Genomic DNA, 26,938 nt, shown 5'->3' on the forward strand with positions numbered 1-26,938 from the left:
GAAAAGATCGGTCAAGAAAGGGCAGTATTGGAAATAATGTCCAAAATTCCTGAAAATTCCCAGAAAATCATGAAAAATAGAAAGGAGGGTACAGAATAATGTTTGAGGCTTAGAAGATGAATATAGGATTAAAAATAATTTATCAGGAAATTATTTGTAATTATTGGAATTTTTGGTTAATTAAGGAAAATTAGCCAATTTCCATTATTTAAAATATATAGAGGCTCAAAAATTCAAGGAAAAATAGGGATAAATTATGTGACATATTATCCTAATTATAAAATTACTTCCCACCTTTGGATGTACAGAGGTTAGCTTAAAGAATATTTATTACCGAATTATTATCGGTAGAATAGTGATTTTTGACAGAATAAAATTTAGAAAATTATAGAGGGAGGTAAAACTTGAGAAAAATCATGGAATACCTTTGGAATGAGGGGAATTTAATGAGGTGTTGAAATCAAAATTTTGTGACAGTAAATTGGACAGGATTGTTGGAAAATCGGATCGAAAATACACAAATAATCAGTGGATTGCACTGAATATTGGATGAGTCATTTTTTTTCCGAATATTTAGAGTAATATTTCGGCCAAAAAATAAAGGGGAGGACAAATTTGGAATTTTTCAAATTGTTCAAGGGCATAAAGGGAAATAAGAGACAAAACATTAAAATAATATTTTATTTCCACATGAAAATTACATTGTGATTAGGTGTCCATCCATGTGTCAACTTCTTATGGTGTGTGCCTTAGGATTTTTCCATGTGTAAAGTGGAAAAAAAATGGACGACGAAGATCGCATCTTTTACCCGAAGGGCATTTTTGGAATTTTGAAAAATCAAAGCCTATAAATACCCCCTTTCATGAACAATTCAGCCAAAGTGGTTTGGTAGTGAGGGAATGTTGTGTTCTTGAGTTCTAGGAGAGAGAAGGAAGAAAGAAAGAGAGAGAAAGGGAGAAAGCAAAGTTAGACACCTCTAATCGCCGATTAAGAGCTAATTAAGGTATGTCTACCTCCCTAAGTGTTAATTATTTTTAGTTACTTATTTATTTGAGGAAGATTAGGATTAATTACCTTGATTAATTATGGTTTAGTGATAGCTAAGATTAATCATGTTATTTGATTAAAGATTAGTAAGTAATTAAGGTTAGCTACCCTGATTAATTAGTAATTAGTGATTAGTTATTAATTATAATTAATCATGTTGATTAAGGAATGATTAAAGGTTAATCATATTGATTATAGAATGATTAATGGTTAATCATGTTGATTAGAGAATGATTAATGATTAATCCATAAGGGATTAGTGACTTAATCTTAGAAGATTATGTTGTACTAATGACTATGTGACTTGAGGACCTTAATTAAATATTGGATTAAGGATTAAGGGTTAGTGATTAACCGAGAAAGCATGATTAATCATGGATTAAGGAAGAATTCCAAGACCTTGACTGAGGATTAAGGCTTGGTCAAACCAAAGTCAAAGGATTAGGAAAGGTATACAGAAATTATAAATTGAAAGGCATAAGGGTAGCATTATATAGAGAAAGAATTGTATACTGGATATAGAATTTACCATACCCTTACTGTATGGTTGATAGGCAATTTTTTGGAAATCTAGGAGGATCTCAAGCAAGGAGACAAGGAGGAAACATTAAGCGTGGAACTGAGGTAGCGTGAACTTGCAATTATTTTGTTGACCTGCATTTAGTGTTTCTGCTATGTGTGTTTATGTGCCATGAGAATGTTTATGTACAGATGATGTGAACTCCTTGCAATGTATGCCTTGGCTCTTGCATGATTGAGTTTTGACCAGAATGATTATATGCTCCATGATATGATGACATGGATACAGAATGGTTATGGCATGGCATAAAGACTAGCAATGTTATTTTACTGCATGTAGCATGACATCTTATGCATGTTGACTTGATGGTTGTATATTCAATGTTACTGGGATTACTATGAAATCTCATTCCTCCTATAACATGATATCTTAGGTGCCACTGCTTCCAAGGAGAAGGGAAAAGAAATAATCATGGCTTGAGGAAGTTATGAGTCATGTACTGTATTATATGGTTTTGAACCTTTTTCTTTCAAGCCATGTAAACATATTCTAATCTTGAATACATGATATGATAACCTTTTTGGATGTATATTAATGGTAGAGTACCTTTATATGTGATTATTGTATTCTTATAGTGAAAAACGAAATGGTGCTAGAATTAGTGAAAAAGGAGATAAAAATGATCTAGATTTGACCAAACTTTGACCAATGAAGACCCTGATCAAATAGTTGACCTTTTCTCTAAAATTTGGCATGCAAATAGATCTTATTTTTCCCTTTAAAATGAGTGGTAAAACATCACGATCGGAGCTCTGTACAAGAAGTTATGCCTTTTCAAAGTTAGGAAAAAATCCTGGAAAATAGAAAAATGACCAAATGAACAGTACTTTTCGAAATTAAAAACGGATGCGTTTCTGATTAAAGTGGAACTTGAGGTCATTCAACTCGGTAACCTTAACTTGTGCTTCCGAGTATCTTAACTTGGCATGATATAAGGTCATAAACGTAAGGTGTTACAAAAAACACAATGCACCATGAATCATTAGATAACCTAAGAGCTACGTAACTACAATCTAACATCAAAATAACCCAACCCAACAACAAAATAACAGAACAAATTAAAAGACTAACAACTAAAAGAATTAAACCAAAAGAAAGAACAAAGGAAGAGAGAAAAACATACCACACGAGAGAGAGGGAGTCAGCGCCGAAAGAGAGCAAAGGAGAGAAGGGCAAAGAGAATATGGAAAAAGGAAGAGATAAAAAGGAGAAGAGGAAAGAGGGAGAGTGCGACTGAGAGGAATGGAGAAGGGTAGAGGTCGACGGTCTGAATGGCTGAAGGTGAAAAGAGCGTCGGCTTGCTGAGGGTAGAATACGAAGAGTGGAGCAGTTTCTAAGGGGGAGAGGCCGAGCAATTCAAGTTGGGGGGCGATGGTTTTGAAAAAAATGAAGGGGTAAAGGGAGTATAATGGAATGGGAGAGGGAAAAAGACCAAAATGGGCTTAAGATAATGGAATGGGTTGGCAGAAATAGAGGGCAAAAAGGGAATTTCACAAGTGAAAATAGGGAAAAACGAAACTGATCAGCACTGAAACGGCGGGTTTGCCACGGCAAAAGCATCTCGAGATGAAAATGAAGGGAGAGAAGGATGTTTTGTCGCGGTGAAGGTAGAAGTTCGCCGCGGCAAAACCATCCCGAGAGCAACACCCAGAAGCTGGCAATATTCGCCGCGGCGAAGTCAGTGGTTGGCCATAGCGAAAGGTCACCAAGAGCAACACAAGAAACACAGAATCACTTCACCTTGGCGAAGGCTTAGGTTTGCCTTGGCAAAGTGTCACAGAGAGCACAGAACAACACTAAAAACACCCAAACAATAGAGAAACACAACACATAAACAACATATGTTGCTGGATACTTCAAAAACTTTAAAGTGCATCAGAATAGATCATAAGGGTGCTCAATAAGTCCATGATTAAGCAGTATACCACAAACAAGCTTTCTCAATCAATCTGATTCATATAATTCATCACAAGTACCATATTACCAACAAGAACAAAATGAAATAGGATAGAGATCAGAACTTGCAGGGGGTCTTATTGAATTCAAACTACAACTACACTACTATCCTACTAAAATGGTTTCTCCCCCACACTCATTCAGCATACAATGCACTTAACATAGCAAGATCAATAATTAAGCAAAAGCATGTAAATGAGTGAAGGAAAGAAACGACCAGGGAGTTAAGGAGGCTTTTGATTCTCATCGTAGAGCTTCAGTAGATGGCCATTAAATTTGAATCTGGCCCCGGTCTTCTCATGTAGTAGCTCCACCATACTGAAATTGTACGCTTTAGTGACTGTGTATGGCCCATCCCATCTGGTGTTGAATTTTCCTTGCTTGAAAGTAAACCGAGCCTTATACAACAGCACTTTATCACCTTCCTTAAAGTTCTTTCTCAAGATACCCCGATCATGCACAAATTTGGTCTTTTCTTTGTAGAGTCTGGAGTTCTCATAAGCTTCAAGTCTAATCTCCTCAAACTCTTGCAATTACAGCTTCCTTTCCATGCTAGAGGACTTTATTTCATGTTGCATTGCTTGACCACCCAATATGCTTTGTGTTCCAGCTCCATTGGCAAGTGACATGGCTTTCCATAAACTAGACGGTAGGGACACATGCTAATGGGCGATTTGTATACAGTCCGATAAGCCCATAATGCTTCTTCTAAATGTGAGCTCCAGTCCTTCTTGGACGGTTTAACCATTTTCTCTAGAATATGCTTCACTTCCCTATTAGATATTTCAGCTTGACCATTGGTTTGGGGATGATAGGCAGTAGAGATTTTATGAGTGACACCAAATTTGGACAATAGGCTGTTGACTATCCTATTACAAAAATGTGTTCCTCGATTACTCACTACAGCCTTAGGAATCCCATACCTATAGAAAATATGTGATTTTAGAAATCTATGAACAGTTGGGGTATCATCTTTTCTGCAAGGTATAGCTTCAATCCATTTGGATACATAATCTACAGCTAATAAAATATATACAAAACCAAAGGAAGAAGGAAAGGGTCCCACAAAGTCAATTCCCCTAACCTAAAAATCTCACAAAACAGAAGTGGCTGTTGAGGCATCTCATGTCTTTTTCCCAACCCCCCAAATCACTGACACTTGTCACATAATCTATAAAATGTAAAAGAATCTTTGAAGAGGACGGGCCAATAAAATCCAGAATCTAAGACCTTCCTAGATGTCCTCCTTGCACTAAAATGACCACCACAAACCATGGAATGGCAAGCTGAAATAATAGGTTTAAAATCCTCCTCCGACACACACTTTCATATCACTTGGTCATTGCACATCCTAAATGTAATACTTTGACTCGCTATGAAGCTTTTGTGCTTGAAATCTAGACATAAAGGGAGGAGTGAGTCCAGACATGAGATAGTTGACAATATTAGCATACCCAGGCTCTATAGTAACCACAGAACATAAAGTTGAATCAGTAAAAGAGTCACAAGTCAAGTCAGAAGAATCTACTCCCCTTGTGTCCTCTGATAGCCTACTCAAGTGATTAGCTACTTGATTCACTGCCCCGGGTCTATCCTTAATCTCAATGTCGAACTCTTGAAGCAGTAAAGCCCACCTGATCAATCTTGGTTTAGATTGTGGCTTTTTAAGTAGATAGTGGACAGCTGCATGATTTGTATACACAACCACTCAAGAATTGATTAGATACTATTTAAACTTATCTAAAGCAAATACAATAGCAAACATTTCTTTCTCAGTGGTGGTATAGTTGACTTGAGCTGGGTCAAGTGTCTTAGAGGCATAGGCTATGACTCTAGATTGCTTCTCCTCCTTCTAGCCAAGTATAGCACCCACTGCACAATTAGAAGCGTCACATGAGAGTTCAAAATGTAAATTCCAGTTGGGTGCAGTCAAAATACGAGGTAAACAAGCATAGACTTGAGAGTATCAAAGGCGTGTCTACATTTTTCATCAAAATTAAATTCAACATCCTTTTTAAGAAGAGTAGAAAGGGGCAAAGTAACTTTACTAAAATCTTTAATAAAGCACCTATAAAACCCTGCATGCCCAAGAAAAGATCTCAAATCTTTAAGACAGGTGGGGTAAGGTAAAGATAAGAGAACTTCAATTTTAGCCTTATCAACCTCAATCCCTTTGCTAGAGATGAGGTGACCTAACACTATGCCACTACCCACCATGAAATGACATTTCTCAAAGTTCAAAACAAGATTTTTGGCTATGCATCTCTCTAGAGCTTGCCTTAGACTATTCAGGCACTGATCAAAGCTCTCCCCATAAACAGTAAAATCATCCATGAAAACCTCCATATTGTGCTATAAAAGGTCACTAAAAATCGCCATCATGTACCTTTGAAAGGTGCCTGGAGCGTTACATAACCCAAATGGCATCCTTCGATAAACAAAAGTACTAAAGGGGCATGTGAAAGTGGTTTTGTCCTGATCCTCGGGGGCTATGGGTACCTAAAAATAGCCGGAAAAGCCATCTAAAGAATAGTAATGTGATTTACCAGTTAGTCTCTCCAACATTTGGTCAATGAAGGATATAGGAAAGTGATCCTTACGTGTTGCATCATTAAGTCTCCTATAGTCTATGCACACACGCCATGAGTTTTGAACCCTTGTAGGAATTAACTCATCCCTTTCATTCCTTACTACTGTTACACCACTCTTCTTTGGCACAACATGCACCGGATTAACCCACTCACTATCAGAAATTGGATATATTATCCCAGCACTCAACAATTTAGTAATTTCTTTCTTAACTACATCTAATATAAGAGGGTTCAATCGCCTTTAGGGTTGTCTCATTGTTTTTGATTCCTCACTCAGCAAAATTCTATGTGTGCACATAGCAGGACTAATTCCTGGTATATCTACTAGTGTCCAACCTATTGCCCTTCTATGCTCCCTCAAAACAGACAAGAGTCTCTCTTCCTCACTCTCAGACAGTGAGTTAGCAATTATAACAGGTAGTTGTTCATTAGACTCAAGGAAAGCATATTTCAAAGTAGGTGGTAAGGGTTTCAAATCAAGTGAAGGTGGTTGCACAATAGAAGGAATCAATTTATGAAGTTGAGAGAGAACAGATTACTCCCCTTTCCTTCAACCAGTGATAATTCCTCAGCCTTGTAGTTAACTTCCTCTCCAAGCATTGAACCAACTTCTAGTTGATCTACAGCAACCGCCTTGGAGGGATTCTTTCCATGACATCTTCCTCCATATCTGAAACAACAACAGGAAACCTTTACCCAAGGGAATCATCACTGACAATAGAGGAATCACAGTCTAACTTGGAGTCAAGGGAGGAAACAGAAAATGTATGTGGGATAGAAAGCATGCAATTAACCACAGTAAAATCAAGGCATGTAACATCACCACCACATGAGCAAGTAGAAGGTGTAGAGTAAAGAGATGAAAAGGAAGAAATGGATTCATTCTCATCAATAGAATCATCAGTGTAAAGATCAGAATAGAAAGAGTCATTTTGCAATTCAACTTCAGAACAAGCATCCTCAACAGAAATGTCTATCATGTTAACCCCCAAAAGTGAATAGTCCTCAAAAGGATGTTTCATTGCTTCATACATGTTAAAAGAAACTTTATTATCACCCACCTCCATAGTTATGGTGCCCTCTTTCATGCTAATCATGGTATTAGCAGTCCTTAAGAAGGGTCGACCAAGGATGAGTGTAGTGTCATTTACAAGTTCAAAACATGTCAAGCACATAAAAATCAGTAGGAAAAACCAATCCCTTAACTTGGACTAAAATGTCTTCAATAATGCCCTCAGGATACCTAATAGTCCTATCAGCTAGTTGGAGCACAACAGTAGTAGACTTAAGAGTCTTGACTCCTAGAGAGGTGTATACGGACTTAGGCATGACATTAATGGCTACACCAAGATCTAACAGGGCTCCCCCTATAGTAACCTTTTCTATAGTGCAAGGGATAGTAAAAGATCCAGGGTCTTGACACTTTACAGGAATTTGGGGTTTAAACAATGCAGACACATTAGAGGGTAATTGGACTCTTTCATTAGGTTTAAATCTCCTCTTTTGAGTACATAATTCTTTAAGACCTTAGCATACATAGGAATCTTTTAATCAGGTCAAGCAAGGGTATATTCACTTCTACTTTCCTAAATGTCTCAAGCAACTCATGATCTTCCCTCTCCTTACCTATTTTAACATTTTTCAAATAAGCATGAGGGAAAGGTAGTTCATTGATGTTTACCTCCTTACCTTCCTGCTTGAGGCTCCATGATTGCTTGGCTCAGATTCCACAGCTTTACCCTTGCCATCATGTTCTTTTGGAGCTTCTTTCAGCTTTAACTTATCTCCTTGGAGCTCTCAGAATTCTTGACCTTTGAAGATGCTTGTGGCAGCTCATCACACAAGATTTCCTCATCTATAACTTCATCCTCCTCTTCTCTAAAATTCACTTGCTTCCCACTCCTAAGGGTAATGGCATTCAAGCCCTTAGGATTGATAACAGTGTTGGAGGGGATAGCGCCACTACTCCTTGCTTGTTGCTCACTTATGTTGTTAGACAACTGAGTTACATAGGAGTTGATGTTCTCAGACTTAGTTTCCTACTAATCCATCCTCTTTTCCAAAGCACTAAATCTAGCATCATTCTTGGATGAGTCTTGTTGAATTAGTGAAGCTAAGGAGTTGAACTGAGTAGCGTTAAGCCCTTTCTTTCTTCATTAAGGCCATCATATTGTGTAGGAGTTGGTTGGTATCATCCTTGGGTGGGACAGTTAGGGCTTGAGATTGGTTTTGGAACTGGGTTGAAGATGGACCAGCTTCTCCACTCTTCTGAAATATGTTTGGAGGTCTACTATCATCATTCCTCCAGCCCAATCGAGGGTTTGCCTTCCATCCCTTATTATAAGTGTTGGAGTAAGGGTCCCACTTTTGATTTGGACGGCCTTGGTAGACTGCAGATACCTCCTCACAATGGCCTGGACATACGCTAGAAATATGCGTAACCTAGCCACAAGTCTCACAACTAGGGGCAGTAATATCCATAGGGGGTGCTGGTCTATGCACATTTATATTCTTCAATTCCGCAGTGATTACACACAGTTGAGAGGTCATCGTGCTTTCCAACGAATCCATCTTTGATTCCAAAGTGTCCATTCTTCTATTGTGAACTGAAGCAGCTCCCAACTCATGTACTCCTCTAGTATCTCTCACACAGTATTGTTGATGAGTCAGGGCCATCTTCTTAATCAAATCCTAAGCCTCCTCAGCAATGGAGTCTATCAAAGATCCTCCTGATGCAGCATCCAACATACCCTTCTCTTGGTTCTTCAACCTATCATAGAAATACTGCACCAGTTGTTCATCCGGAATTTGATGATGTGGGCATCTTGAAAGCATGTCCTGAAATCTATTCCAATAATCATAGAGAGATTCGTCATAGTCTTGCTTGGCAGAATAGATCTCCTTCCTCATTGATGAAGTACGAGAAGCCCGAAAGTATTTCTCCAAGAATGCTTTCCTTAAGTTCCCCCAACTGTGATATATATCAGCTATGTGTCTTGGAAGGCTCATATACCACTCTTTAGCTTTGCCCGCCAATGATAGGTGGAAAACCTTCCATAGCACTTGATCTAATGATGCTCCCACAGGCTTCATACTCTGGTAGATCACAGAAAGGGATTGCAAATGAAGATATGGATCTTCTCCTGTCAAGCCATGAAATTTTGGAAGGGAGTTAATCAATAATCCTTTAATTTCAAAATTAACTTCAAAATTTGGACAAGCAGTAGTAAATGGGTCAAAATTGACATCAGATGTGGTTGCTTCCCTAATTGTTCTTCTTCTAGGGTTCCCATTATTTTCTCCCACTCTCTCTTGTTCTCCATTCCCTCCATTGCCTCCATTCCTCACTTGGTTGGCATTGGGGTTAGGATTAGGGTGGTTAGGTGGTAAATCAGCCATTATCTCTTGATCAGTAGGCTCACTCTCGCTACTAGATAGGCTAGATTCCACAGAAATGTTCTCTTGTTCAACCCCTAACTCACTTGCCCCCTCAACTCTTTTCTCTCTTCTTATCTCTCTGAGTCTTCTCTCAATCTTAGGGTTATAGGGTACAAGTTTTGCTTTTCGTGGCATGCAAGAAAAGAATCACAAGAGAAAGAGCAACAAAATTGACTTGCAACACACAAAGTCAGATAAAAGTATGAGTTGTGATGGATGCAAGTGTATGGATTAGTATGAGTCTGTATGCACAGAGAAAGAAGCAAAAAGTGTAAGTTTCAAAACTTTTTAGAATAGTTTGTCGTGGCAAAAGCAGTGGTTGGCCAGGTTGAAAGGTGACAGAGGTGACCAGATAGCTGAATGCAGGAAGTTTGCTGCGGTGAAAGCAGGAGTGTGCCGCAGTGAAGGTATCCCGAGAGGAATCCTTCGATATTTCAGAAAGTTTGCCGAGGCGAAGGAATAGGTTGGTCACGGCAAATTGTTACAGAAAGCTTATCAGATACTGGACACCACTGATGCAAGGTGAAAAATCCTGAAAGTGTAGAAAATCAGTATATTTGTTTGTATTTGCAAAAATTTTGATGCTATGCAAGATGGAAACCTATACTATGAACAAATATGCAACTAAACTCACTAAAATGCAACCTAAAAGGATCAAAACTTCAATTGACAACCCAATGACACAAGCTAACCTAGAGAACCAATTTCTTGGCTCCCCCGCAACGGCGCCACTTGAAAATCGCCTTGACTGTCTTTGTTTACACCTTGGGGCCAATTTCAAAAATTTTCCAAGGATTGTACTATAGGCACAACCTCGGGTCGTTTCACTTGTGGAGCCGAAATTATGATCCTAGATTAACTAAATGCCATGGTTATGCAAATTAAGCTGGAAAAGGTTGGGGGTTTTCATTGAGATTTCTAATTAAGATAAAGTGTAATAGAATGTAAATGTATTTTTGGATTTTTGGGAGATTAAGATGAAACGGATGAAATCAAGTACTGAATCAATTGATAAAACCGCTTGAAAATGGATTCTTAGCAATCATAGTTCTCTTAAGATGTGGGAGTTTTAGAAATTCATTAGGTTTTCTTGATAACAACCTCAATAACTCATTGAGTCCAATGCTTACATTAATGAACTCATTAATGAAAACATTGCTAAGCTTCCCTAATGTGTAATTAAGAATGATTAATGCAAATGGTTCAATGCAACAGAAAATCAACTCATCATTGTAACACCTTACGTTTATGACCTTATATCATGCCAAGTTAAGATACTTGGAAGCGCAATTTAAGGTTACCGGGTTGAAAAACCTGAATTTGAAAATTTCTTTTCCCGCATTACTATTCATTGTAACCTTAAACTTGGCATAACTTTGGAAAATCATAACTAATTCTAGAAAAATCAAAATAAGGTCGTTCTAAGTCTCACTTGAAGCTCTTAACAACAACTATCAAGGAAAAATGACCTCAGGGTCCTCTTTAATCAGAAACGCATCCGTTTTTAATTTTGAAAAGTACTGTTCATTTGGTCATTTTTCTATTTTTCAGGATTTTTGCCTAACTTCGGAAAGGCATAACTTCTTACACAGAGCTTCGATTGTGACGCTTTACCACTCATTATAAAGGGAAAAATAAGATCTATTTGCATGCCAAATTTCAGGGAAAAGTCAACCATTTGACCAGGGTCTTTGTTGGTCAAAGTTTGGTCAAATCTAGACCATTTTTATCCCCTTTTTCACTAATTCTAGCACCATTTCGTTTTTCACTATAAGCATACCATAATCACATTTAAAGCTACTCTACCATTAATATACATCCAAAAAGGTTATCATATCATGTGTTCATGATCAGAGTATGTTTACATGGCTTGAAAGAGAAAGGTTCAAAACCGTATAATACAATACATAACTCATAACTTCCTCAAGCCATGATTATTTCTTTTCCCTTCTCCTTGGCAGTAGTGGCACCTAGGATATCATGTTATAGGAGGAATGAGATTTCATAGAAATCCCAGTAGCATTGAACATACAACCATCAAGTCAACATGCATAAGATGTCATGCTACATGCAGTAAAATAACATTGCTAGTCTTTATGCCATGCCATAACCATTCTGTATCCATGTCATCATATCATGGAGCATATAATCATTCTGGTCAAAACTCAATCATGCAAGAGCCAAGGCATACATTGCAAGGAGTTCACATCATCTGTACATAAACATTCTCATGGCACATAAACACACATAGAAGAAACACCAAATGCAGATCAACAAAATAATTGCAAGTTCACGCTACCTCAATTCCACGCTTAATGTTTCCTCCTTGTTTCCTTGCTTGAGATCCTCCTAGGTTTCCAGAAAATTGCCTATCAACCATACAGTAAGGGTATGGTAAATTCCATATCCAGTATACAATTCTTTCTCTATACAATGCTACCTTTGTGCCTTTCAATTTATAATTTCTATATACCTTTCCTAATCCTTTGACTTTGGTTTGACCAAGCCTTAATCCTCAGTCAAGGTCTTGGAATTCTTCCTTAATTCATGATTAATCATGCTTTCTCGGTTAATCACTAACCCTTAATCCTTAATCCAATATTTAATTAAGGTCCTCAAGTCACATAGTCATTAGTACAACATAATCTTCTAAGATTAAGTCACTAATCCCTTATGGATTAACCATTAATCATTCTCTAATCAACATGATTAACCATTATTCATTCTCTAATCAACATGATTAACCATTAATTAATCATCCTTCAATTAGCATAACTAATCACTAATTACTAATTAATCAAGGTAGTTAACCTTAATTACTTACTAATCTTTAATCAAATAACATGATTAATCTTAGCTATCACTAAACCATAATTAATCAAGGTAATTAATCCTAATCTTCCTCAAATAAATAATTAACTAAAAATAATTAACACTTAGGGAGGTAAATGTACCTTAATTAGCTCTTAATCGGCGATTAGAGGTATCTAACTTTGCTTTCTCCCTTTCTCTCTCTTCTTTCTTCCTTTCTCTCTCCTAGAATTCAAGAACACAACATTCCCTCTCATGCAAACCACTTTGGCCGAATTGTTCATGGAAGGGGGTATTTATAGGCTTTGATATTTCAAAATTCCAAAAATGCCCTTCGGGAAAAAGATGCGATCTCGGCCGTCCATTTTTTTCTACTTTACACATGGACATTAGGGCACACACCATAAGAAGTTGACACATGGATGGACACCTAATCACCATGTGATTTTCATGTGGAAATAAAATATTATTTTATTGTTTTGTCTCTTATTTCCCTTTATGCCCTTGAACAATTTGGAAAATTCGAACTTTGTCCTCCCCCTTTATTTTTGGCCGAAATATTACTCTTAATATTGGAAAAAAATGACTCATCCAATAATCAATGCAATCCACTGATTATTTGTGTATTTCCGGTCCGATTTTCCAACAATCCTGTCCAATTTACTGTCACAAAATTTTGATTTCAACACCTCATTAAATTCCCCTCATTCCAAGGGTATTCCATGATTTTTCTCAAGTTTTACCTCCCTCTATAATTTTCTAAATTTATTCCGTCAAAAATCACTATTCTACCGATAATAATTCGGTAATAAATATTCTTTAAGCTAACCTCTGTACATCCAAAGGTGGGAAGTAATTTTATAAATTAGTATAATATGTCACATAATTTATCCATATTTTTCCTTGAATTTTTGAGGCCTCTATATATTTTAAATAATGGAAATTGGCTAATTTTCCTTAATTAACCAAAAATTCCAACAATTACAAATAATTCCTTGATAAATTATTTTTAATCTTATATTCATCTTCTAAGTCTCAAACATTATTCTGTACCCTCCTTTCTATTTTTCATGATTTTCTAGGAATTTTCAGGAATTTCGTACATTATTTCCAATACTGCCCTTTCTTGACTGATCTTTTCAAAAATGACCGTTATGTCCCTATCCTGATTTTTCCTCATAGCCTGGATCCTCTACCAGTCTACTATACTACTTGGCCTTAGTCAGTGTCAAATCATTCATCAATTAGGATAAAATTATCAAGGTGTGACAATCATCATAACATGACTATACAAGATGAAGAGAATCAAGAAAGCTACAAAGAACATATATGTAACTACATATATTGAAGCATGAAATCCAACATTAACCAATCTAGCTACAAATATGAATCATCAACTAATGATTACATATCAATCAAAGTCTTTCACTAAGAATTTACAAATCCTAGACCTAGGAATTCATAAATACATAGCTAAACTAAGATGAAACTGAAACTCCCCTTTTAAGCTCTTAGAACTGGCTGGAGGAAGCCTAGCCACTCATGGTGTGCAGAAACATCTCCATTGAAATTGACTCAGTGTTGCCCATGGATGAAGATGACAGTGGAAGATGAGGGATTAGGGTTCTGGTAGGAGAGATGAGAGAAGATGAAGAGAAAAACGTGGATGGTGGCTCAATCTTTGTGTCTGACCTCACTCATACCGAAAATAGGGTTTCTAACCCGAATATGACGTGTCTGGGTCAGTTCATGGAAGTGGGCAAGTCAAATTTTCCCAAAATGGTCGGGTCTGATTTTGCTGATACGAGGGGTTCGTCGCGATGAACCATGGTAGAGAGCTTCATTCCTGAAGGTAGACGTTCGCCGCGACGAAGGCAGAGTGTGCCGCGGTGAACCATGGCAGAGGCTCCTCTTTTTGCTCTTTGTGCCTTGAGTCTTCAATCCTGGTTCCAATCTTAGGTGTCATACACTGAAAAGCAACAATTTAAGGCATCAATTGTCCTAAAAATTAATTGAATACAATTAATAACTAATTATGACGATTTTACCCTCAAAAAGACACTAACTCAATGCAAGGACTCTTGATCTAAAATAAGCTCAATTATAGCCAAAAGAGCCAGAAAATGCAACAAAACCATGGATGATGCAATAAAAAGATAAGAATAATTTGAGCTCAATCAATTACATTACGATTTACATAATTAAGAGAGAAATTTCAAGACTAAGTAGGAAGTTGACACTTGGCAACTCATTTATGATGGTGGTTGGGATATTTTGGTGTATTAATTGAGCTCTTCCTCCCCCTAAATCAGATTTTAGTTTTGGCCAAGAGCAAACCAAGAGGAAAAAGAGAGAGTTCAAGGAGAAATCAAGAGAAAAGGCACCAACTTTGATCATCTGACTAAGATCTAAGGTTAGTTTTTGGTTCTAAGTTGCTCCTTGCCTTGTTTGCTTGAGTTGTATGGTTAAAATTTCTAGTTCTCCCCTTTTTCTTGAGTTGGCCAAAATGTTTATTGAGTAGGGAAGGAAGTTTGGTTGTTAAATCTTGCTAGAACACTTCACAGCATAATAGATCCTAGTGGTTGTAGGTTGATTTTGGAGTGTTTTCTTTGTTATGTTGCATGAGGACCATTTCGGCCAAAGCAAGAATTGGACCATAGTTGTGGAGGAGAGGAGGAAGGTCAAAGAATCAAGAGCATTGGATGAAGGTAGTAAGATTTAATTGACCTTAATGTTGAGTGTTGCATTGATTGCTATGCAATTTCATGTGCTATTATGTGGTTGAACTAAATGATGATAATGATGATGATTGTGTAGCTATACTCCTTGCTTTATGTGCCTTGGCTATTGCATGTTAGAGTGCTACATTTATGAGGTAAAGTTGTTCCCTATTAATAGCAAAAGGTTGGAAAGCTTGTAATTGATGCATGTTGATGTTTTGGTTGATTGATCTTGCTATTGGGATTTCATTGAAATCTCATCCCCCATATGTAACCTAATATTTTAGGGACTGAATCATCAAAAGGGAGGTTGCAAATCCAAGGATAAATATGTTGAGTAACCATGAGGAAACATTTATATTTGGTTATGTATAAGCATGTATGGTTGGAGCTGTAATCCCTAAGCAGGACGTCAAATTAGAGCCATGTTTTATTAACTTCCCAAACGAATTTCTGCATGAAATTTGATATGCTTAAATTTGACATCATGAGCTTCAAATTGATAGGAAGCATGTTAAAAATGGCTAACTACATGATTTTTAATGATTTTTTGAAGTTAAGGTTTAGAATTTAGAAAAAGGATTTTTGCCAAATGGACAGAGATGACTTTCACAAAACCTAACACTTTTTCAAATGGAATTGATTCATAAGATTATTTTCCTTTGAAAGAGCATTCAAAGAGCTTTTTATATAATTTTGAGCCACTCCATTTTGATTTTTGTAGATTAAGTTATGACTTTTAGAAGTTGACCCAGAAAACTGGATTTTTACCCGATGAACAGTAAAAATCCAAAAATCAATGTTTTTCATGGATTTTTTAGCCCAACACCATAAAATACTTTTAATTAAACCCTAAGTGGATCCTATAGTAAGGTGTGACAATAATCACTCAATATAGAAATTAAGGCTCAAGAATATTCTTCCAACAAGAGGTTCACATCTCAATTGCTCATACAAGAAGTTTCAATCAATATACATTAGTCACAAAGGCACTAAGAGACTTATAACAAAAGCAACCCATAAGATGAGGATTAAAAAGATCAAAATAATCACTTGAGAACATACTTGAATCTCAAAAGTGACTATAAAGTCTTTAGAAAAATCATTTTAAAAAATCAGTGCTCTTAAAAGTCCAAGGATGGCATGGTTTTCAAGAAAAACTGTTTGATGCAATGAGGGTATATTAAAAAGGCAATGGTTTGCTTGAAAAAGATGCAAAGGTAGCTTAAAAAAGTTCCTCCTACATAGCATTGCAAAAAGCAAAGAGAAGGATAGCGGTGCACAGCAAAAGAGGCTAGGTTGCGACTTGAAAACAGTGAGGTCGCAACCTAGGTACACAGAAGCATTAAGTTAGGAAAGGGGGGTTAAGGTCGCGACTTAAAATCAGTAAGGTCATGACCTGAAATCATAGAGAGCCCTCCCTTGCCAAAATCAATCCTTAAGTTGTGACCTAAAGTAGTAAGGTCGCAACCTGAAGTCATAGAAACTACCAACAAAATTTTTTTCAAAGCTTGGCTAACATATAACAAGTAAAAGCCCTTTCAGCAAGCATCAAAATAGATAGAAATGATCTAATTCACAGCAATTTACCATCCATAACCAATTCAAAGCCAAATAATGATTATGAAAGATTGGATTTTCAAAAAAAAAAAAAATTTACCTATTTAGCAACAATCACCAAAATGAAGCAACACTAGGAAACAACAAAGCAAAATGAAATCCTCCCCCGCACATAAACTTGACAGTGTCCCCACTATCAAAGGGGAAGGGAAAAGAGCAGCAGCAACCATAAAAGGGGACACAGTAAACTGACCATTCATTGCAAGGGAGGACAAGAACAGTGTAACATCCCAAAATTTCTAACCTAGAAATAGGGAAATATGTCATACCCTGATATTTTTAGTATGATTAATGAAAGATTTAGGGCTGACCAAGGCCAGGTGAGATAAAAGATAGATAAACAGCACAACAATTGAAGTGAGAACTGAAAAAGGACCAAATTGTCATTTTTAAAATGATTGGTCTACAAAGGGCATTATCGTAATTAGTGTCTGGAAATCCTAAAAATTTCTAGTAAATCATGGAAAATAGAATTAATGCCGTAGAATGGTATTTGAGATCTAGAAAGTAAATACAGGTTGAAAATAATTTATTAAAAATTATTTTAATTATTAATATTGGCTAAATTAAGAAAAAATTAGCCAATATTAATTCTTAAAAATACTTAGAGATCTCAAAAAATTATGAAAAATTAAAAGAAATTCATTTAGGAATTATGGAAATTTATAAAATTATTTCCAACCCTAAATGATGAGGAGGTTAGCTTTAATTGAATTTAAAGCTAAATTAATATTGGTAGATTTTCTGTTTTTACAAAAATGACAATTTAAGGAGTTATAGAGGGAGAAAAATTATGAAATTAATTAGGAAATACCCCTTTATTGAGACATAATTAATGGTGAGCTGATATAAGAATTTTGAGATACTAGAATTTTTTGGCTATCAGATAAAATAAACCAATACTATATTAAGACTCAGTGGACTGTCTAGACAACAGGGATGATAAAATTTCCTACAGATAGACAAGGACACATGTCACTCCTAAATTGGCCAAGAAAAGAAAAAAGAAAAAAAAGAAAAAGAAAAAGAAAATAATAAATCAAGATAGGTTAAAACCTAATTAGGCTTAAGTAAGATGATTAGGGTTAAGTCATCTTCCGTAGATTGTGACATGTGGCAAACATGGTTCATTGGATGGTTAGGATTCAACCATCTACTTTTGAAAAGTCAAAAGTTTCTAGAAGGGTGATTAGCCAAGTTAATCAAGGGATTAAGAGAGTAAACCTTGATTAGAGCCTAAGTAATCTTAATAGATAAAAAGAGATGACATAAGCCCTAATGACTCATCATCCAAGTGTCAACATACTAAGCTACATAGCCTAAGATTTGTACATGTGGAAAGAGGTAAAAATTGGAGGGCTAAGATTAAGTCTTATGCAAGAAGGGCATATGTGGAATTAGTGAAATATGAAGCCTATAAATAGCCCCTCACATGTTCATTTCATGCAAGACCTTTCAAGTAGGAAACCTCTTGCAAATTTTCATGTAGAGAGAGAAAGAGAAGAATTTTAGTGAGAGAAAGTCATTTGGAAGCAAGGTAAGCTTCTAAAACTCTTCCATTTCAAGTTATAATGATGGTATGTTAGTTTTAGGCTATTTTAATAATGATAGAAAGTCATTTTTCTAAGGGGAAGTACTGCCCAAATTTTATCAAAATGATAAGGAATGGTTTAGATGAAGATTAAGCATGGTTAAAGGTTAAAGATTAAGTGGTTACATGTTAGTTTGGTTGAAAATCCTTTTCCCTACAAATATATATATGGTTCAGCCAAGCTAAGTCAATGGGAAGGGATTAGATTTTCATAAAACTAATATGATAAATGGATTCTACATGAAAAATTATATAGGAAAAGCCCAATAAAGTTCAAGAATCAAAGCTAGAAAAATAAACCCTAAAAATCAAGAAAAAGGGGTTTAAGGGGTTATGTTAAGTTATGGAGTTGAAGTAATGCTTAATATTGTGTCATTGGTTGCCTAATAGGCTATACACAACAAAGGGGCAAAGATCTAGTCAAGAGAAAAGAGTTCAAGAGGAAGGAAAGCCAACAAGGTAGCTTTTGCATTCTATTACTTGTTAGAGTTACTATACATTGTATGTTCATTGCTATGTGTTATGATGTTATGTCATGATGCCTCCATGCATGTATACCTTGGTTTATGCAAGGTTGAGATGATATGTTATGTTATGATGTTATGTTTTTGCATGGCAAGTACATAACACTCAAGTATGTATGTATGTATGTAGCTTGAATTACATTGTGACGTGTAACCATAGTAATGTATGCAATGTGCTACTAAGATTCCCCAAGAATCTTACCCCAATATTTAAACAAACCCTAGAGCCTTCAACATCCAAGGGCAAAGGAAAGGAGTTGGCTCTTACTTGAAGAGGTAGTAAGCCATAGTAACTTTATATGGCTTTGAACCTTTCTATTTTGGAGGAATGTAATATGAAGCATGCTTTATGTTTCCAATAGTATGATTAAGGTTAGAGGTATACAAGCATGAGTAGAATAGTCCAAGCTTGATTAGAAATAGCTAATATAACTAAGGAGAGTATGCTATGATTTTAAGTGGTCAATTAAGTTAAGTTACCCTTCCAAAGGGGGTAAAAAGTCAACTAAAAGGAATTAAAGTTTGACCAATGACCATTTGAGTAAACGAGTGAGTTAGGCTTTGAAATCTGGCGAGCAAAGAGATCTTATTTTTGTATTTAAAATGAGGGGTAGTTTTCCTGATTCTGATAACCGATCAGAAAGTTTTGCCTTTCCAAAGTTAGGCAAAAATAAGTAAAATCAGAAAATAACCAAATAAACAGTAACTTTTTCAAAGAAAATTGGGCTCAAATTCCAAGGCAATCAGTCTAGAAACTATTTTTCCTCAAAATTTTATCCAAAGAGCTTTCCGTAGAACTTGGAATCACTCAATTTCAATTTTTCTGAAATTAGTTATGAATTTTTGAAGTTTGTCACATTTTAAGGTGACAATGAATAGTAACCCGTAAATGAAAACTTTCAAACTTGATTTTTCATCATTTGTAGCCTTTAAAAGTGATTCCAAATGCTTCTGCAAGATAAGTTATTTGGTATAAACATAAGGTGTTACAAACAGCAAGGGATGAAATTATTGAATTGAGAAACTACAATGTAAATTAAGCTAAACTACTCTTCCTACTGGTTGGTTCCCTCCCCCATACTTATCCCAAAAACATATGGAATAGGTAAATGAGATATGTAAAGGAAAGAAACAATATAAGGTGTTACAGGGGCTGATAGCTCTCCTTGAAGAATCATAGGCATTCATTTTTGACTTGGAAGAACCGGCCTAGAGTGTGCTTTATAACAACCTTCCCACATTGGCATGTGGATAGAACTTCAAAGGGTCCAATTAGTTTGGCCCGTTTTCCTGCTTCTGGTGTGTGATCGGTGGATAGTAGACCCTATACTTTAGCACCAGCTTTAATCTTAATAGCCTCACTCACGGTTAATAGATGAGGGTCCTCAGGTGCCAGATTAAACATCTTGTAGTTGCCAATAGAGAGGGGGAAAGTAGTGGATATTGTCTTGATCTTCTCTTCCTTAGGATCCCCTTTCTTGCTATTCGTAGCACCCACCATATTACGTGATTAGTTGTCTCAGTTGAGGGCACAAAGATGGCAGGGTGAAGGGCAACTAGAATTACAACTGGTCTATGCACGACACTCAGGGCATGCAACTCCCTGAAACAGTTGAAGCACTTCTTCTTCTTAGAAGTCTTTGCAGCTCTACTAACACCTACATTAACATCAGAAACAAGGCCTCTCTTGGGCTTAAGAGGGTTAGTAGAAGACTTTCCAAGTGTATCATTAGCAATAATAGAATCAGATGGAGTGGGAAGGGTGTAATCTAACTGATGGACAGCAAAACAGCCCACGTCACTACCATTAAAAACGGAGGGGGAAGCAAAATCAGAAGCAGGGGGTGAAACATGTATTTTATTAACATTATAAAGCTCATCAATAAACAACCCATCAACAAAATTAACATCACACATAGAAAAATCTTCATGCGTTTGTTTTATTTGTTCATACATATTGAAATAAGCAAATTTATCCCCAGTAAACATAGTGATAGACCCCTTTTGCATGTTAATGTTAGTATTAGTAGTTCTTAGAAAAGGTCTACCCAAAATTAAGGCCCCATCCCCATCTTGTTCATTAGGCATATCCAAGACATAAAAATCGGTAGGGATAACTAAGTCTTTGACTTTCACTAGGATATCCTCTAAGAAGCCATTTGGGTACCTCATGGTTCTATCAACTAACTGGAGCCTCATGGTGGTAGGTTTAAGACTTTTGATTTGTAAGGACTCATACATTGTCTTGGCCATAACATTAATGGCAGCACCTAAATCAAGTAAAGCCTTGGGAATAGTTGTCCTACCTACAATACAAGGTATAGTAAAGGAACCATGGTCATGAAATTTAATTGGGAGTTGTGGTTTAAACAAAGCCGACACACTAAAGGGAAACTAGACTCTTTTATTAGGTTTAAACTTCCTCTTATGTGTGCACAACTCTTTTAAAACTTTGGCATACTTAGGGACCTTTTTAATCAGTTCAAGCAAGGGTATATTTACTTCAACTTTTCTGAAAGTTTCAAGCAAATCATTATCTTGTTTTTCATTAGCAATTTTCATACTTTTCAAGTAAGGCTGAGGAAAAGGGAGTTCATTGAGATTTACCTCCTTACCCTCATTGCTCATAACTCCATGAGTGCTTGTTTCTACTTTGTCTTTCCTCTGTTTGCCCTCACATTTTGATCCTTCCATAGTGTTTTTCTTTTCTTATGTGTCTTTATTTTCTTGGGATCTCTTCCTCCTTAGAAGTTCTTCCTCCTTGGAACTTTCAGATTTGCCCAACCTTATAAGAGTGAGTGAAGAGCTCTCTATTTCATGCTCAAATACATCTTTGCCTACCTTTTTATCATCAAAGTGGACCTTTCCTTTCTACCACTTCTCAAGAATATCACATTAAGAGCTTTAGGATTGATCATTGTGTTAGAAGGAATGCTACCCCTACTCTTGCTTGTATGTCATTGACCATATTAGACAGTTGGGTCAAATGACTAGTGATATCGGTGTTCTTCAAGGTAAGCTCCTCTAATTTCTGGTGCACATCAGAGTTATCTTTCTACATCTCTTGCAATATGGTAGTTATTGAGACAAACTTGTCATCACTCTCCTTTATTTGTCCTTCGATGTTTGTCATCTGTGTAGCCATACTCTTTAAAAGTTGAGAAGTGCTATCCCCTCTTGGTAGTGGTTGAGATACCATAGCCTGTTGAGGGGTTGTAACTATTGCTCTTGAAGGGTCTTGAAAATTGCTTAAGGAAGCCCCAGTATTGTGAAATTGATTACCTTGGAACTGATTTAGCCTATTTTCTCCTCCTCCCTATTTAAAGTTAGGGTGGTCTCTCCAGCCAGGATTGTAGGTATTAGAGTAAGGGTCCCTTTTCTGATATGGCCCCTCTTTACTTTGGTACATTGTATTGACTTCTTCAATTAGCCTAGGGCAATTTGGTGTAGTATGCATTGAAAGTCATAAACCCCACAACCTGTAGCCACTAAAGTAAGTGACTATGGCTTGTTGGAGTAGATGCTTTCAATTGTATTTGCAAGCTTAGACATGTCTTGGGCTAGCTTTACCAAAAGTGGATCTCTTTCAAATTTGTGGTCCCTTGAATCCCTTAAGCTCACATGTTGTCTATTAAGAGCAAAGGTCCTTATTAACTCCTATGCAGCCCTTGGTTCTATATTTTCCATAGACCCATTTGCAGCGGCATCCAAGACATGTGTATCATATGTTGACAACCCATTATAGCAATATTGTACCAGGTGCTCCTAAAAAATCTAATGATTGGGGCATCAAGTAAGCATCTCTTGGAATTTGCTCTAAAATTCAAAGAATGTCTTCAATGGCTCTTGCTTAACTGTCAAAATTCCTTACAGGCGGCTGAAATCTTTGTGGAGGGGAAATACTTATCCAAGAATGCTTTCTCCAAACTGGTCCATGACTCATAAGCATTGTCCACATAGAGTGGCAAGTTCATGTACCATTCTTTAGCTTTATCCTCTAAAGATAAGTGAAAAACCTTCCATATAATGTCATAAATACTTGCTCCAACTGGCTTCATGGACAAGCACTGCATATAAAGAGTTCAGAGGTGCAAGTTTGGGTTTTCTCCTGTAAGGCATAAACCTTAGGTATTGAGTGGATCAACTGACCTTTAATCTCAAAATCTGCATGATTGAACCCAATTCTTCATTGTCTTTTCATATCATTTTAAGGGTTTTCATCATAGTTAGTAGCTCTTTTACTGTTTATTGTGCTTAATTTATATTAAAGTGCCTTACCTTAAATTAGTGCATAATAGGGGCAAAATTGCCATAATTAGAGATTAATTATTATTAATTGATTTCTAGGATAATTGATGTTATATTATGTATGATTTTACTTATAGGTACTTTGGGAGAAATTTGGGCAAATTTGGAAATCACACTTTAGTCCCAACATTAAAAGTAGTAAAAGATCGAATTAATCGCAGAAAAGGGCCCCAGAATTCAAGAAATTACACCAAAGGGCCTGAGTAAATGAAGCTTTGCGTTTTGGCTGAAAAGTACCTTCCACCGTGGCAGATTTGTCAAAATTGTAAAAGTTGCGATTTCAGCATTTTGATTCGGATCCCTAAGCTTCAACCCGACCCAAAACCACCTTTAGTAGCCAGTATAAGCTGAGTTTCAACCTAGGAAAGCCTCATTCGGTCTCTCCTCACCTTTCTTTAACCGAATCATCCTCTCATCTCCTCCTTCCATCAATTCTTCATTACATTCCATCATCTTTCCCTTTAATCCATCCATAACCTCTTCTTCCATGGAGATTCGACTGTCGCTGCAGGCTGGAGCAATGCTTGGAGCTATGGAGGGCTAGGGGTTCTTCAACTCTTAAAGATGGTTGATGGGCATGAGTTCCAAGAGCTTCAAAGGGGAGTTAGCTTCATTCATAGTTCTGGTTGTTTATTTATGAATTTCTAGGTCTTAGAATTTGTAAATTGGGGCTGAACTGTTTTGATTATGGTTGTAATCAATTCTGGATGATTATCTTGTGTATTGGATTAGTTAATGTTGAATTTGAGCTTCAATATATGTGGTTACATATATGTTTCTATGTAACTCTTTTGATACTCTCTTTCTTGCATGGTATTGTTTGATTGTTGAGTTAATCTGGGCTTGCATGCAACCTAGTGCATTAATTAATCTTAATACACACACTAAGTAAGCTTAATAGGATCTTATAAGATGGGTGGCCATTGATTAAGATCCTAGACTTAAAGGGTTCTTTAAGGTTTTTTCTTTAGAAAACTTGGTGATTTTTACTCCCCAAAATCATTTTAAACTATGATTGCCAAAGGTCCAATACTTGTTTCCCATCCATTCCATCATAATTTCCCAAAAATCCAAAAATATATTTACATTGCGTTTTATCTAAATTAATAGTTTTAATGAAAAACCCCCAACTTTACCCTAGTCAATTTGCATTTTCATGGCAGTTAGTTAACTTAGGATCAATAGTTAAGGCTCCAACAAGTGAAACGACCCGAGGTTGTGCCTATAGTACAATCTTTGGTTTTAATTTTTAATTTGACCCTAAGGTGTAAGCAAGACAGGTCACATTTCAAGTGGCGCCTGATAAACCTTGTCACTAGGTAATCAAAGTTTTACTGGGGAAATGCAGCAAGTGAGACATTACCTAGGTCATTCTTCTCAAGAAGCCTTAAGTTGTATTTCAATTCTTAACAATTCACTTTTAATTATCAAATTACCAAGATGAAAGCTTGAGTTTCAGAAAACAGAAATTGAAACAAGAAACAAATCTAATGAAAGGTAAAATGCAAAAGAAGATTCAGATAAGAGATAGTAGTTCCCCTAGCAATTTATCCAACCTTCCTTGTTCAATCTTATAATGTGGAGTCTTTTAATGTCAATTAAATGAATAGATTCAACTACTGCTCAAATCTCTCTAAACACAGATCAGAAACAACTATCTTACTAGATTTATTGTTTTGGTCTGTGAGAAGGAACTTCAATTGACAAGAACACTTGAGAAGCAAGTTGCAATTCTCTAAGAATGATCACAACTGTGAATCATCAATATATTCAACCAAAATTCAGATTTACAGAATAACAGTCCAAGTAAAAACGAATTAGATTTACAAATCAACAGAGAATTCTCTATTTAACTGAATTAAAGGACACAACTCACATCTGAATGTTCAATCAGATCTAAATTGCAAGAAACATAAATCTGATCATCCAACCTTCATTCTAACCACAAATGTTCAACTGAAACAAATGAACCTTAGAATAGAAAGTAGAAACTAGATCTGAATGACTTCCTGTTCAGCTCTATGAACTCAGGTCAGCTTCATTGTTAGAAGAACTTGGAAATTCAGCTACTCATACTCTAGATTAGGGTAAAAACAGTAAGAATTGATGAAAGATTCATGGTTGATCGGTGGAAATTGATGAATTTGGACGAAAATGGAAGAAGAAATTGAGAGAGGGCGGAGAGAGCAAGAAAATCGCGTCTGGAGAGAGAATGAGGAACTGAAAATCTGATCGCGCGGTTGAAGTGCGCGACTCTGTATTTAAATCTGGAATTTTTCGTCATCCGCCACGGTGCCTTCGTCTATCTGCCGCGGTGCCTGGCCCATACAGTGCTATTTTGATTAGTGATCCTGAGCTTCATGTAAATACCAATCTGCCATGGCGCCTCTGTCCATCCGCCGTGGCGCTTTTTACTGAGAGTCCCCTTGGAAATCCACCGTGGCGCCTTCCCAAATCCGCTATGGCGCCTCAGACAGAACTGAAACTCCCTGAAATTCACACCAAAGCAGGGATCAAAAGTACACACATATAAAATCATATAAAAGCATGTAAAAACACCTGCAAGACCTCACAATTCCTCTCACCAACTCGTCCAAGAATCTTCAAGAAGGATCAAGAAGGCATCATTATGAATTGATTATGATTTAAATTCATTTTTTTTGGGTCAATAACCTAGGGAACCAATTTCTTGGCTCCCCAGCAACGACGCTGATAAGTCTCATTATTTGCATACATTTCTAGCCCTAAACTCATGCTTTTGCCATCTACAATTGCATACTTTGGGCATAATTAGCTTCCATTGTGCATATTTCTTGCACCAATTGGTTTCTTGGCTTGGTCACTATTGAACAGTTGGTTGTGTTGCTTTAACTTGTGGTTTGATATTTTGTGAATGTGTAATTTTGGTTTTAAATCCATTTAGATGCCCACACCATCTCTCCAAGTCACTTATAATTGGTTTTGAAAGTGTTCACATTAGGAAATTGGTTTTGAACTCATTTGCTCAAAGTTGATTTTGACAACTTAAAGTTTTGGAGTGTATAGAGAAAAATTTTGGTTTAATATCTTCAATTTTGTTTCAAAGGGTTTTTGCATGAAAAGTATTCATATTCAAGTGTATTTAACTTCTTGGAACTTATTTTGATTGGTTTAGAACTTTGGTTGCTGGAAAAATTCAAGTTGGCATCTAATCTGAAACTTTTTCTAAATTTTTTCTATTATTGTTGGTGGTTCTGTGAAATCCGCCGTGGCGCCTGTCTCCAACACGTAGAAAATTTGTTTCTGTTAAAGAGGCCATGGCTCTTTGGTTCATCCGCCACAGCACATCCTCTCTGTCAAAAGTGCCGCAATGCCTTTGCAAATCTGCCGTGGCGCCTGCACTGTTTTAAAAAAAATCTTTTTCTTTTTCATCTATTCTTGTGCACACACCTCATACACACACTTACCACCCATACCATACATCTTATACATATTTTCACACACTTGCATCCATCACATCTCATGTTTTTATTTGGCTTTGTGTGCTTTTCAAGTCAATTTTATTTTCTTCTATTTTGATTTGAGTTACTCTCTTGTATGCCCCGAAAGACCAAACTTGTACCTTATAACCCTAAGATTGAAAAGAGTTTAAGGAAGATAAGAAAAGAAAAGAGAGCTGAGGGGACAAGTGAGGTAATAGTTGAAGAAGAAAATATCTCTCTAAAGTCTAGTTTTTCTAGTAGTGAGAGTGAATCAGTTAACAAAGAGATAA

The 26,938-nt window shown here is 36.5% G+C and overlaps 1 pseudogene; it reads right to left on the minus strand.

Moving 5' to 3' along the window:
- Positions 1-23,676, minus strand: part of LOC114755284 (uncharacterized) — a 69,304-nt pseudogene extending 45,628 nt beyond the window's left edge.
- Between the last annotated feature and the right edge of the window lie 3,262 nt (positions 23,677-26,938).

The sequence above is a fragment of the Neltuma alba genome, unplaced genomic scaffold (genome assembly GCF_004799145.2).
Source record: "Neltuma alba isolate B1F8T4 unplaced genomic scaffold, ASM479914v2 tig00010247_pilon, whole genome shotgun sequence".
Lineage (NCBI taxonomy): Eukaryota > Viridiplantae > Streptophyta > Magnoliopsida > Fabales > Fabaceae > Neltuma > Neltuma alba.